Here is a 12,667-nt window from a genome sequence, read left to right as displayed (position 1 = left end):
ACCCCCACCCGTTTTATTTACACAATTCTTATGTTCCATTAATTTTATATACCATTGGTTACCATTGGTTATAAATGTGCTTGTGTAGTTCAGTAAAAACTTGTTGATAGTGGAGCCTCTGTTTGTGTGTCTTCTCGTGTCGTTGTCCCTGTTTTTGACTGCTCCTTGCTCTCTGAGTCATGTACCAACAAACCTATCAAGCTACTCTAGTTAATTCTACATTGATTTTACGTCTAATTCTACGTTGATTTTACGTCTATTTTTATTTTTACGTCTAATTCTACGTTGATTTTACGTCTATTTTTATTTTTACGTCTAATTCTATTTTTACGTCAAGGTTTGACGTAGAAATAGACGAGTGTGGCTTGCGAAGGCTACCGGGCAGAGGACGTCGCGGTGTTCTTGCAAAAGAGCTGCACCAATACCGTAGTCACTTGCGTCCGACTGAACTACAAATGGTTTGTTCAGGTCCAGGTTTAAGGACGCTGCATTAGGGTAGCATCGCGAAGAGCTGAAAAGGAATTGTTCTTCCGTTCCGCAGAGCAGAGGGATAAACTTGCGTCCTCGACACCTTCTGGGAAACGTCTAATTCTATTTCTACGTCTAATTCTACGTTGATTTTACGTCTATTTTTATTTTTACGTCTAATTCTACGTTGATTTTACGTCTATTTCTATTTTACGTCTAATTCTATTTGTACGTCTAATTCTATTTTTACGTCAAGGTTTGACGTAGAAATAGACGAATCTGGCTTGCGAAGGCTACCGGACAGAGGACGTCGCGGTGTTCTTGCAAAAGAGCTGCACCAATACCGTAGTCACTTGCGTCCGACTGAACTACAAATGGTTTGTTCAGGTCCAGGTTTAAGGACGCTGCATTAGGGTAGCATCGCGAAGAGCTGAAAAGGAATTTTGTTTGTGATTTTACGTCTATTTTTATTTTTACGTCTAATTCTACGTCGATTTTACGTCTATTTTTATTTTTACGTCTAATTCTACGTTGATTTTACGTCTATTTTTATTTTTACGTCAAATTCTACGTTGATTTTACGTCTATTTTTATTTTTACGTCTAATTCTACGTTGCATCAGAGAACAAGGAGCAGTCAAAAACAGGGACAACGACACAAGAAGACACACAAACAGAGGCTCCACTATCAACAAGTTTTTACTGAAATACACAAGCATATTTATAACCAATGGTATAGAGGGGAAAAAAGGGGGCAAAAACGGAACACACGTGGGGGCCATAAAAACACAAGGAACAACCGGATCTAACTACTCACATCCAGCTTTTAGTCTGCATTCCAAGAACCCAAACTCTTCCCTTGTTAGCGATATCGACGGCTCACTGACACATTTATCAGACCCATACTTCATTATCAAAAAGGCCTCGAAAATTTCTCTTTCGTTCTTGGATTTGAATCGTCCTCTAATCTTTGTTCTTGGAAACTCTGGAACGCAACCGCAGACCCTTACGTGTTCGTGCAAGGTACCCCCACCCGTTTTATTTACACAATTCTTATGTTGCATTAATTTTTCCCCTCTATACCATTGGTTATAAATGTGCTTGTGTAGTTCAGTAAAAACTTGTTGATAGTGGAGCCTCTGTTTGTGTGTCTTCTTGTGTCGTCGTCCCTGTTTTTGACTGCTCCTTGTTCTCTGAGTCATGTACCAACAAGCCCATCAAGCTACTCTAGTTAATTCTACGTTGATTTTACGTCTAATTCTACGTTGATTTTACGTCTATTTTTATTTGTACGTCTAATTCTACGTTGATTTTACGTCTAATTCTATTTCTACGTCTAATTCTACGTTGATTTTACGTCTAATTCTATTTCTACGTCTAATTCTACGTTGATTTTACGTCTATTTTTATTTTTACGTCTAATTCTATTTTTACGTCAAGGTTTGACGTAGAAATAGACGAGTGTGGCTTGCGAAGGCTACCGGACAGAGGACGTCGCGGTGTTCTTGCAAAAGAGCTGCACCAGTACCGTAGTCACTTGCGTCCGACTGAACTACAAATGGTTTGTTCAGGTCCAGGTTTAAGGACGCTGCATTAGGGTAGCATCGCGAAGAGCTGAAAAGGAATTGTTCTTCCGTTCCGCAGAGCAGAGGGATAAACTTGCGTCCTCGACACCTTCTGGGAAACGTCTAATTCTATTTCTACGTCTAATTCTACGTTGATTTTGCGTCTATTTTTATTTTTACGTCTAATTCTACGTTGCTTTTACGTCTATTTTTATTTGTACGTCTAATTCTACGTTGATTTTACGTCTAATTCTATTTCTACGTCTAATTCTACGTTGATTTTACGTCTAATTCTATTTCTACGTCTAATTCTACGTTGATTTTACGTCTATTTTTATTTTTACGTCTAATTCTATTTGTACGTCTAATTCTATTTTTACGTCAAGGTTTGACGTAGAAATAGACGAGTGTGGCTTGCGAAGGCTACCGGACAGAGGACGTCGCGGTGTTCTTGCAAAAGAGCTGCACCAATACCGTAGTCACTTGCGTCCGACTGAACTACAAATGGTTTGTTCAGGTCCAGGTTTAAGGACGCTGCATTAGGGTAGCATCGCGAAGAGCTGAAAAGGAATTGTTCTTCCGTTCCGCAGAGCAGAGGGATAAACTTGCGTCCTCGACACCTTCTGGGAAACGTCTAATTCTATTTCTACGTCTAATTCTACGTTGATTTTGCGTCTATTTTTATTTTTACGTCTAATTCTACGTTGATTTTGCGTCTATTTTTAATTTTACGTCTAATTTACGTTGCTTTTACGTCTATTTTTATTTGTACGTCTAATTCTACGTTGATTTTACGTCTATTTTTATTTTTACGTCTAATTCTACGTTGATTTTACGTCTAATTCTATTTCTACGTCTAATTCTACGTTGATTTTACGTCTATTTTTATTTTTAAGTCTAATTCTATTTTTACGTCAAGGTTTGACGTAGAAATAGACGAGAGAATAGAAATTTGAAATAGAATTAGCGTAAAAGAGACGACGTATAAAAAACGGAAGTACAATAGTCGTAAAATAGAAATAGACGGGGAAATAAAACACGTTCACGTACAAATAGACATGGGAATAGAAATGCACGTAAAAATAAAATTAGACGTCGAAATAGAAATAGAATTAGACGTAGAAAGAATGTTGGCGTAAAAATAAAAATAGTAAAATAGGCAGACGTAGCAACAGAAATAGACGTTGACGTAAAAATAGACGTGGAAATAGGAATAGACGTGATAGAATTCGACGTAGAAATAGACGTTGACGTATAAAATAGAGAGGCGTAGAAACAAATAGACGTGGAAATAGAAATAGACGTAGAAACAAATGCAAAAATAGAAAATAGAAAAATAGAGTAGACGAAAAACAGAAATAGACAAAATAGACGTAGAAACAAATGCAAAAATAGAAAATAGAAAAATAGAGTAGACGGAAAACAGAAATAGACAAAATAGACGTATAATTAGGCGCAGAAGGAGAAAAAGACGTAGAAATAGAAGTAAACGCACAAATTGAAATATACGTCAAATAAAAATAGACGTCAAATTAAAATAGACGTAAAATAGACGCAGAAATAGAATTAGACGTTTCCCAGAGGTCGTCGAGGACATAAGTTTATCCCTCGGTTCTGGGGAACGGAAGAACAGAATTCATTTTCCGCTCTTCGCGATGCTATTGCTAATGCAGCGTCCTTATACCTACTGGACCTGAAGAAACCATTTGTAGTCCAGACTGACGCAAGTGACTACAATGTTGGTGCAGCTCTTTTGCAGGAATACCGTGACGTCCTCTGTCCAGTAAGCCTTCGCAAGCCACACTCTCAATTCGGCTGAAAGGAACTACTCCGTAACAGAAAAGGAGTGTCTGGCAATCATCCTTGCTCTGAAAACGTTCGACCTGTACTTCGAAGGCACGGAATTCACGATCCAGACGGATCACCAGGCACGTTCCTGGCTTCAACGTCTTCTGGTCGCCTGGCGCGAGGGGCGCCCAGACTCCAAGGTTACTCTACAAGATTGAGATGATATGGGCTCAAAGAATTTTGTAGCGGATGCCCTCTCCAGTGCACCTCTTTCGCCACCGGGGGAGGACATCGCTGAGCTAACCGCACAACTTCTTGCACCTGTACAAACGGTCAGAGGGAAGACGGACTACTCAGCGTGTGTCGCAATGGTTACAGGAGCAATACTCCGGCAATGACACGGATAACGCTGGCGGATGATATGATTCCTACCTGATGAGTGAGGATGGCGTTTTGTTCAGGTATATTCCCCAGGCGGACAATGACGGATCTTCTCAGTTTAGGGTCGTTGTACCACGCAGGCTACGTAACCCACACAACCACGAAAAGACGTCGAACTTCCGATATTACGCCGAAAGTCACTGCCGTACGAGGACCTCCGCTGGACGCCACTACATGTGCACACATAGTCCCCGCATGATACCAGCGCGCTACGTGCTAGACGTACTGTAGAGTGTGGACCTCCCAGTCGGCTTTGCGCCGTCCACGGGCGGTGCTATTGAGAGAGAGAGAGAGGCAGACTTTACTCACAGTTTCGGGTTGGAAACTGACTACAGTGCGGGATCGTTAGGGCGAGCCCTGTTATTCATAGGGCACTGTGTTTTAGGGTAAAACCCGTTTTTACCCCAGATTTGCATCATCGTGATTTAGGGTAAAACCCGTAAACTAACTTGGCAAAATGCAAACTCAGCCACCAATACCGGCACTGGAGCATTATTCATCCCAGGTGTCCCAGCCTGTTATTCAGTCCAGGCGAGCTCTGTTAGCAACCACGTGAGCCTTGCGAGGTGATAAAAATAGCAAACGAAACTTCTTCCGGCGTTCCAAAATGAAAGAGCATGCGCAGCAATCACGTTTATTAGCCAACATAATCGTTCAACAGGTGACATACCGGTGCTCCTGAACCTAGGCCGAGAGGTGCTCTTTCCTTCTGAGAACGCTCTTGGATAACGCAGTCGGCCGTCGCTACTCCAGCTTCGCGGAAGGACTCCGGAACCGGCTCCACGACCCCATTAGGACAGCTCGGGAGAAACACGATGTAGCCTGACTGGACCAGGCGCAGTAGTACAACCGCGGCCGGAGGAACCTGACGTTCAGCGTGGGTGATCTAGTCCTCAAACGGACACATCCGCTCAGCGACGCAGCACGAGGTTTCGCAGCTTCCCTCGATGACAGATGGGAAGGCGCCTTCGTGGTATCTGCCCGCGGATCAAGATGTGGAAGACAGGACAGCACAGAGCAAGGGGTGATGGTGTTTATTGCCACGAATGAACAGGAATGAATGAACGAGCCGTGGGTCACGTGATGGGGAAGACAGGGGAACGTGACGTACGTATATTGCGTGGGAGGAGCTCTTCTTCGTCGAAAGCATATTCAACAGCTTGCCGCCCGCGATGCAGCAGGATCCAGCTGTTGTGATTCTGACGACGCTATATCTAGTAAAGATGCTGCACCGCTCGTCTGACTGTAGTACGATTGGAAGTCCTTAAGAGGCATGCTCTGACTTTGCCATCAGGACCTGGGAAAATGTTCTGAAGGATTCCCATTTTCCACGGCAGCCTTGTTCTATTTGGCTCTTCAATGAGCACAACGTCTCCAAGATTCACATTGGATTCTCTTACACCCTTTGGGTGGTGTGTTGAGCGTAGCTCCCTGAGGTATTCGTTTTGCCACCTGTCCCATAGCTGCTTGAGATGTTCTTGGCGCTCCCTCGAGGTTACCTCTCACTAGTTCCGATGATTGCGCGGCATCCGACAAGGTGCTCAATTCCGGAGAGGGCTGATCCGAAGAGTGAGCCGTCAGTCGCTTTCCCATTACAATGGCTACAGGTGACAACGTGACGGGTTCAGTTTCTTCGTCGTACACGTACGTTATCGGCCTAGAGTTTATCATCGCCTCTACCTCAGTCAGCAGGGTTTGCACTTCCACGAAGTGATCTATTCTTTTGGATAAAGTTTTCCTGATGGCCGATTTTACATACCGTAATAGACCTCTACCTGTTTGTGAACAAATGACGTCATACTGTTCGACAGCACCACTAATTTGGTAGAGTTGAACTACGTTCAAAGCTAGTGGCGAACAAGGTCGCGCCCGAAAGCCACGGTCTTGAGGGGATTACGATGGTCTGAAAGGGACGCGATCTTCGGACCTAGTTTTCTTTCACTATAGGAGGCAGCGAACAAATGCCCATTCGTGGAACCCGGCTGTGCCCTTCCGATCGGTGTCGGTTTCAGTATGTCTACCAACGTCATGGTGACGTTTCTCTGGAGCCCGCTCTGCGATGAGGTGCCAGTGAATACCTCTGGTTAAAGAATAGTCCTGGATGAGTGGTCACGGAGCTCGTTGGCCGTTCTCCGGAACGTCTTGGCATTATCGCTATTACTCGTTCCAGCCGTTCCTCAATTTCAATAAGGGCACCACTAGGCAGCGGTTCTTCACCGTAAAATACGTCGTTCCAAGTCGTTCAGTAAAGCAGTTACCTGCGTGCGGAGAATTTTGCGTTCTTTTTGTTTGTCTCTTCTTTTTTTCTTCTTTTTCAGACGTTGTTGCTTGTCCATTCTGTCAGAATAAGGTCATCCGTCGCTACAGTACTGCGTCTTCCTTCCGTTCCTATCCGTTCGAAGTTCCCGGGTTTTCGGCACCAACTTGTGGAAGACAGGACAGCACAGAGCAAGGGGTGATCATGTTTATTGCCACGAATGAACAGGAATGAATGAACGAGACGTGGGTCACGTGATGGGGAAGACAGGGGAACGTGACGTACATCGCGTGGGAGGAGCTTTTTTCTTCTGCGTTGAAAGCATACTCAACACAAGGACCACCTACACGCTACGCAGCTGCCCTGACGGAGAGGAAAGAGGCCAAGTACACGTCTCGGACGTAAGACCCTTTTACCCTCGGTCGGAGGACGACGACCCATCTGCCGTGGAGCCTCCTTCGTCGGCACTCCACGGACAAAGTCCCGACGGGCAAAAGCGGAAAAAGCGGAAAGTCCCCACGGGGAAAAGTGACGAAGCTCAGACGACACTGAGCCAACCCAAAATCGCTATACCGGCTGAGGCCTCGGCCACATGCTGAAGTTTATTTTTACCTCTGTTGTTACTGTATAACGCTCAGCGGTAACACAAGCACAGCTCTCTATGTGCTGTTTTCTTCCATTTTGAACACACTCTTATGCTTTCCCTCTGTGCAGTCATGGCTATGAGACGTTCCAGGACATGGTACAAGAGCCGCCCTTCAACCTCCAGAGACACGGCCAGCGTGTCCTCCGGTTTCATGGATTCTGGCCCTCCTCCCATATCTAAGATCTCCATTGCTACATCGACGATCGTCGACGAGCCCTCAGGAACTCCAGTTTCGTGGGCGTCTCGGGCTCCCTGGTTGCGCTAAACCAGACATCTCCGTGACGGAGACGCAACAAAAGTTCCAGCATCGTTTCGTGCCCGGACCTTGGACGTACGTCACCCCTGACCTCGTGAGTGAGCGACGTCAGCGCCCCCCCCCCCCCCGACCCACCGGGCATTTTGTAACCACCCACTGTCTGCACTGGGAAGATGTGGCAAAGGCGATGATATTGCAATGAGGGGCGCGTGAAAGAGGACGAAGGCACGAGCCCCAGGGGCAGTTCAGCTACGGTCAGTTGGGTGCTGGGCACCAAGAAGAAAGCAGCTCGGTTTGCAGCGGCGTGGGCATATTTGAGCCCAGGCTTCGGCATTCCACTTGGGCGGACTGAGCAGACTTTATCGTGTGCGGTGTGAGGACACCTGAACGTATTAAACCTTTGCTTTAACATTATGCTCTCGCCCGTTTGATCTCCCTTCCTTCGGGTCATTGACAAAGAACCCCCGAACCACCTTGGAACCCACGGGTGAGAGGTTTCCCCACAATTCCTGCAACTGACAGTAGGCAGTACGACGAAGATGAATGCAGTCCTACGGTCCTGAGAGACCTCTTCTGAAAGGCAACCCGTTCACTTTCCTTTATCACGTCTGCTACTTTTTCTGTAACATGGTTATGGAAATTCTGTCCAGGAAACACGAGCGGTTGTATGCAATATCTCTCTGTGTAGACAAGCCACCAAAAGGGCTTTTACTAGACACATGCGTGTTGAGTCCCAGAACCCACCACCATAATCAATCGCGTAGCTTCTGAAAGAGCTTTGCTTGTAGAGCCAGCTTCTAGTTCTGGGTTACTGACACCGATCCGAATGTCTATTGGGCGTCTCTTCCCCGAGCGATGCAGCCGATGTCCGGATCGTGCCTGCTTCGTATTATATTAAAATATCGCACTGCTTACTTGAAATAATTATTAAGGGCGGCGTTATTGATCGCAAAGGGCCGTTTCACACGCTGGAAAAGTAACGCAAAGCGGCCGCGTGACTCCCACCCCGGCGGATGCTATTATTGTTATTGATCTCGCTGCCTCACGTCTTTGATCCCATAGGGTCACGGCAACAAGTGAGAATGGATCGTGCGTCGCCCACAATTGGTTCGGCAAAGCGAATCCCTGAAATTAATAGCGCTGCTGCGTAATGGGCCTTGATCGGACGGCAGTGTAATGTATGCCACGCTTTCCCGGAGAAAGTGCCAGCGCTACTAATTTTAACCGCAGCCGGGGTTCGGTACTCATTATAACTCATTAGGGAAAGCATCCTGTTGTTTAAGCATTCGTTCACCGCATCTGTCCATTTGACGTAGCTCCAGCCGTGTAAGACACCGCTGTGCACGCAAAGGTAAAAGCGAGAGAAATGAGCAGTACAAAATACCACATAGTTGCTCAACTTGCTGCCCAGCAACTTGGGTATGCCAGGGAAGTGGCTTCGCAATATTTGAAAATAAGTGAGGACATGATATTACTTTGAATCCTATAAATTTACCTCTACCTCCTTTTTTTTTTTTTCTGAAATAATTTGAGCATTACATATTTGCTTAGAAGGTCAGAGTATTATAAGTGCGCGAACCCTGGACACGTTTTGTCATGCTATGGTCCTCATGCCACAGGAACTAATGAGGTACGATTAAAGAATACATATTCACGCCGCATAATATTCCTATCAGCAAAGCATTATTTTTTTATTCCGTGTTAGCGCCGGAAAGCAACTGTGGCTATGAGCGGCGTACAGATGTGGACAGATGGTGAGAGGACAGCAGGAAAGAGTGGGGAGACAGGAGGATTAGTATGCGTCCTGAGCCGACTTCAGGGGGAACTGTGCCGACATTCGTCTGGAAAGTCTTGCGAAAACCCAGGCAAAAACCTCAGACAGCACAGCCGGCGGTAGGATTCGAACCCACCACCTCCCAGTCCTTAGCACGACCTTGGCTACCACCAATGAGCAGGACGCCTCGGCTATGCCGCTGTATCGAGCTAGCTTGTATCGATGTGGACGGTACCGTGCACGTAATTCTTTTCATCATTTAATTCCGTGAGGCAATGAGTAGGGTTACAATATACACGGTGTGTTCTTCTTCTGTTTTTTTTTTTTCTTCTCTTTTTACCGCTCCGAGAGCAGCATGGATGCCGTTTTTGCAGCTGAATTGTACGGCTAGGCGGACATCCTCCCGAAGAGGGTAACTACTATAGTTGGGTTCAATCTAAGAACGGCATCTCCGGCGCTGAAGTAGAACTTTATATTATATGTCGAAGCAACTCGAAACAGACGACAGCCACGATCAGCATACGAACCTCGTCCTCATCTGTTTTGCGTTCCTTCTAAGACAACCAGCACGCTCTATACATCTTCTTCTACTTATATTATATCCTTGGTACACTGATATACGAAAATAACTTTTCTCAAGAGTGAATATGGCCCGAAGAAATTGTACATAAAGCGTTTCAAACACTACTCTGTTGGCTGCTGGTGGTTAAATATAGGGAGAAAACGAGGTGCCGGCAGTGCCGTTCTTAGCTTGAACACTACTATGCATGACTAACTACCTAAAATTCATTAATCAGATTCGGCACACGTTAAAGAACCCTCAGGTGGGCAGAATTAATCCACAGACCCGACCACTGTGGCATCGCTCATGATCGCAGTTGGCTGTAAGTGTAAAGCCCCGAATTATTGTTATCATTACTTAGCTCTTTTATTAGGGGCTTTCCGGAAAAAGTGAAATAACAGAATGAGAGACAATCCTCGTTGAAAGCCATTCTTTTTTTTTTATCCTTATACGAGCAACGCGAGGGAGATTGACAAAACCATAATCGCAGCCCAAGCAGCACAGCATCTTAGCCCAATATTGAACCAATATTGGACCAAGATTGGACCAAGATTGGACCAATATTGGACCGATATTGGGCCAAGATGTTGTGTTGCTCGGGAGGATATCCATATAGACTGACTCTGGTTCATCCAGCGGTGAATTTTTGTATTGAAAGTTCCCAATGCGCCAACTCTTCGAACTTCAGCTCGCCTCCCTTATATGGTGAGGGACTTCCAACGCCATAAAATTCACTCATGGTGGCTATCATGGACAGCATTCACTATCACATCGCTGATAATGATGTGATGAATATACATAGTCCAAAGGCCGGTGAGGTGTCACGTTTATAAGCTGGACCAAGGGTGTCTTTTTATCGGCGATACATGGACGACACGTATGTCATCATTAAGAATAAAGTCGACACCTTTTCTGTTCTGAACACACACGTTCTCAACAACCTCCACCCCAGCATCCGTTTCACCTACGACCATGAATCGTAGGGGAAAATCCCCTTTTTACATGTCATGGTTCACGGGGACCCGGATGGTACTCTATCAACGTCAGTATACAGGAAAACCTGCGACTCGGGTCAAATCCTCCACTACAAATCAGACCACCCTTTGGAACATAAACGGTCCGTGGTTCGATCCATGATCCATCGATCTTTGAACATACCATCTACCCACCAAGAAAAAACGAAAGAACTCGAAATTATAAAGAACAATTTACCCCGAGACTTTCCTCCTGGTTTGGAGATTTCGTGTCTTGTTGTCTAACTGCAGTGAGAAGGATACCCAGGAACTACGTACAACCCTGCTGGCATAGGTCCTGCATCGCTCCATGCAAATATTCGTGCTCGACTCGGGCAATGCGCCCTCGGTCGGTCCTGGTCACACGCCATTGTCAACCATGCTCGGGGGCCAAACTACGTAATTGCAAACAACGCGATTGCTGGATCTGCGCATCGATTTGTCACGTCTTTCCAGCTAGGCAATAAACCTCTACCCGAGAAACGTCATCATGGCGTTGATAGACAGGCTGAAACCGAAACAAATCGAAAGGGGAGGGCTGGGTTTCACGAATGGGCACTTGTTCGCTGCCTCCTATTGAAAGAAAAGTAGGACCGTAGGTCCCGTCCATCGTAATCGTAATCCCCTCAAGACCGTGGCTTTCGGGCACGACCTTGTTCGACCCGGCTTCGAGCGTAGTTCAACTCTACCAAATTGGTGGCGCTGTCGAACACTGTGACGTCATTTGTTTAAAAACAGGGAGAGGTCTATTAGTTATCCGATATTTTCATAGTAAAACACGTAGGTTTGCAAATGTGACCTCGTACCGTATGGCCACTCCCCATGATGTGATAAACATACCAGTGCTAAGACTCATTCAGACAATGTTCTTTCAAACTCAGGGGCTGGCGCTCCGCGACGATGCCGTCTGCGCGCGCAGGCCACGCGTTATGGGTGAGCTTGTCGGCGGCTGCACCAAACAATTTAAGACTCGCTCAGATGATGCGATATTTTCAGATTTCGGAGAGATAAGCGCCCATGTCAAGTACAAAGTTGGTACATTAACCGTAACGCGCGAGCGCGTGGTCAGCGCCGCGGAGTCGCTCAGAAGATGCGATGCTTTCGGACTTCGAAGGAATAAGCTACCACGTCAAGTAGGAAGTATGGTACAGCCATCGCCAGACTGAACCCGAACGCACGAGCGCGTGGTCAGCGCCGCGGAGTCGCTGGGTTTGAGACCATGTCGCAGCGCGCTTGCAGTAGAGTACAGCCGGTGGTGAGCCTGTTCAGTATGAAGGGGATGCTGATTGTATGCTATAAGCGACCAACCTAGTATATGCCGGGTCGCTATCGCGTGGCTGTTTCCGGACCTGTGTCCCCGGACGCAGTTTCAAACCCAGCGGCTGACGGTCTGTGGCGGCGGCGCTGGCTTCTGCGCAGGCCACGCGTTGTCGGTGAACCTGACGCTGGCTGTACCGAACAATTTAAGACTCACTCAGATGATGCGATGCTTTCAGACTTCAGAGGAATAAGCTACCATGTCAAGTAGGAGGTAGGTACAGTCATCGTCAGACTTAACCGTAACACGCGAGCACGTGGCCAGCGCCGCGGAGAGCTGGCCGCTGGGTTTGAGACCCATGTCGCAGGGCGCATGCAGCACAGCCGGTGGTGGCCTCGTTGTTGGAGCAATGTTGCGAATGTTGTCCAATGTGGGGCAACGTTTATCAACATTTCATAACGTTCCTGCAACATTATAAAAAGTGGACCAACATTACTTGACATTCAGCAATGTTCAAGCAACATGGCAGAGCAACGTTTGAGGAACGTTGCGGCCGAACGCTCCTGCAGCATTGTCAGAAGTGGACCAACGTTACTTGACATTCACCAATGTTCATGCAATATTGCAGAGCAACGTTGGA

Source organism: Ornithodoros turicata, chromosome 1, assembly GCF_037126465.1.
Source record: "Ornithodoros turicata isolate Travis chromosome 1, ASM3712646v1, whole genome shotgun sequence".
NCBI lineage: Eukaryota > Metazoa > Arthropoda > Arachnida > Ixodida > Argasidae > Ornithodoros > Ornithodoros turicata.
Note: the sequence above shows the minus strand (reverse complement) of the source record.